At 36.7% G+C, this 3,022-nt stretch overlaps 1 protein-coding gene across 1 annotated transcript in view; it reads right to left on the reverse strand.

Moving 5' to 3' along the window:
* Window positions 1–2,321, reverse strand: part of LOC136845987 (uncharacterized) — a 7,678-nt gene extending 5,357 nt beyond the window's left edge. Inside the window, exon 1 of the mRNA XM_067116558.1 lies at window positions 1,959–2,321. The gene's annotated coding sequence lies outside the window, so the exon portion shown is untranslated. The remainder of the gene's footprint in view (window positions 1–1,958) is intronic.
* Between the last annotated feature and the right edge of the window lie 701 nt (window positions 2,322–3,022).

Below are 3,022 nucleotides of genomic sequence, written 5' to 3' on the forward strand. Positions count from 1 at the left end.
AGAGAGAGAGAGAGAGAGAGAGAGAGAATGTAGCTGAGGACTTCATTGTCGAGAGAGAGAGAATGTAGCTGAAGACTTCATTGTCGAGGGTGTGAGAGAGAGCGAGAATGTAGCTGAGGACTTCATTGTCGAGGGTGAGAGAGAGAGACAAGGCTGGTTTCCGTCACAACCATAGAGTTTTGATGTCCAGTCGGTAGCCTTAGGAACATGCTAATACTTTACATCGTCACCAGCATCATCGCCTCCAGCGCCACTTATATCTTCCTTGTGTTTATCTTCTGCATATCTTCAGTCATCTCCATTCTCACTTCTCATCTAAGTAGGTCTAGATTTTCCAACTCTTCTGGTGCCCATAGGTGCCTAGCTGAAGCTACCACGTAGGCCTACTGTTCTCCCAGGGGTTGCATAGAGGACTTGTACAAGCCATCTCCATCTCTCTTTTATCATTATCTACACGAGAAGTTAACGTGATTTCCCTTGTGGTGTAATTCTCACTCTATCCTGCCATCTGACTCATAATATTCTTCTATATTTATTCTCAAATCGACAAAACCTTTTCAAGTTTCATTGCCATACTATGATTCATATCCGCAGAGCAAAACCAGATCGTACTAGACTCATGGATAATTCAACTTCCGTATGCAGTTTCAATCTTTTGTTTTTACAAATTTTGTAAGTCAGAATTTTCATTCATCCGTACCCCTGATTTTGAGAATAATAAAAAAAGTCATTAGATATTTGTAGAGTGATTTTGTTCAACTTCTTCTACTTCTTTTAACGTGCTTTTTTCCCATTTTTGTATGGGGTAAGCACGATGCCTTCTTTTGAAGGACTTTTGATTTGGCTTTGGGATAGACCTGTAGTCTCGATCGGCTGCCCTGCCTGACATCGCTTAGACCCCGGTAGCGTATGTTCAACTATCTTAATTAAAAATACAAGTAAAGAAACACAGAAGTGAGTAGGATGTCTCACAGTTCAGAAGTGAAGAGAAAGAAGATAATGTTTAAACTTGTAAAATTGCGTTGCTATGGTAACTAGCATTCTCATTTTACGTTTTCATTTGTATACGTTATTTGAAAATTTTCTTCGGAGCTAATTATAACTTTAGTGATAGGAAAACAAATAAGTAAATTGAGAAAGAGATCGATATTGACAAAATTTTAGTACATCTCCTGATATATAACTAAAACAATAATCATAATGATGAGGATACCAAATGAAGGAACTGAATCAACAATGAATTAATATTGAACATATAACGAACCTGTAATTCATTATTATTCATTATTAATCGATTTAAAAGGCTACTGACGAAACACGATTACAATTCCACCTTCCCAGTAGGCCTATGTTTTCCTAACATCCTTTTTCTTACTCAGGTCTGGGCTAGTTGCGAGCACTAGGTAGCTCTTCTTTTTAAAGATCCTCAGGTCAAAACGATAGTAAGAAGCCAAGTGCGGTTTGATCTAAATCGGCTCCATTCCAGGAATCCAGACTCGACCATTCCGTGAATACAATGAATACGATGATATGTACCGGTAGTCATGCACATCACACACACTAGTGAGAGAGGATCCGCCGGTAACCGGAGCGATCTTGATATCCCAGTATTGTTTGGAAGTTTATTGTTTGTTAGTTCCATAGCGCTGGTTAAACTAAAGTTCGGATATTCATGAGAATGAATACTTGGCTATCCGGAATGGGGTTGTTATCCGTATGTTATCTCAAGTTGTATTCTGAAGTATTTTTGAAATACTTTGTTTTGAAATAAGACAGAAAATCCTGTATATATAATGTTTAGCCTTTGTAAATCGGTAATAATCCCTAATGCTTTTTAGATATGGAAATGATACATTGATTTCTGCGATTTTACTGTTTGAGGTATGGTGTTACCGTTGTCTTTTTCTCATATACTTAAGATATAAGAAGAATGATCATAGATAAACAACTGTTCCTACTTTTGTCAAATCTGATGTCCGTTGCGTCGACCCGACGAAGATCCTTGCAGTAAAAAAATATGATCTTAGGTCAGGCTCTCGTTGGCTCCAGCGTTAAAGAAAAAAAAAACGCTCCATCACAAACGAGACAGCAAAATGCACTGAGGTAGGGCCATTCGCCGAGCGCTGCTTCTGCTGCTGTTGTTGCTGTATCGTCATACGAAAAAAAAATGACGGACGAAAATATTACACAATTGACCAGAAGGTCATCATCATCACCACCACAACCGATGCCTCGGCGAATGCAAAGCACACATGCGGGTGGAGGAGCGATTGCTTTCTAGCAACGCGGTGGGACGCGCACCAGAATTCCTGCTTTCGAGTGCTGTGTCAACACAGGACGTTTTCAAACTGTAATGTTTCGCAATTCAGAACGAAGGATATTTATGACGCTGCATTCTGCGATTTATGAGTTTGTGTGTGTGTGTGTGTGTGTGTCGTGAGAAATTCATAGCTCGCTGGCCTTTTACAAGGAAGGAACGGTCTAGGAATGTTTTACAAAATCATGACGCTTTTGCTGACCTAAACGTTGATTGATGTATCTGTATATGTTTCTGATTATATGCATGTATATATATATATATATTATATATAAATATATATATATACATATATATATATATGTATATATGTACTATATATATATATATATATATATATATATATATATATATATATATATATATATATATATATATATATATATATCCATATATATATATATATATGTATATATGTATATATATATATATATATATATATATATATATATATATATATATATATATATATGTGTACTAATTTTCCTGTTAAAGTAAATGAAACCAGTATATATTTGCGTTTTTTGGGATGAAGCTGCTGGATTTATGGCCTCTGATACAATAGGTTTTAATGGAACGTGCCTGAATCATGCCGCATACCTGGGAATCGAACTCAGGCCACACGTTGGTGAGGAAAGTATCCTAACCAGCAGTACTTATACCGGTGTGTGTACGTGATTTTGATGCGGCTGTGATAATATAATT

Source organism: Macrobrachium rosenbergii, chromosome 14 (assembly GCF_040412425.1).
Source record: "Macrobrachium rosenbergii isolate ZJJX-2024 chromosome 14, ASM4041242v1, whole genome shotgun sequence".
NCBI classification, from domain to species: Eukaryota; Metazoa; Arthropoda; class Malacostraca; order Decapoda; family Palaemonidae; genus Macrobrachium; species Macrobrachium rosenbergii.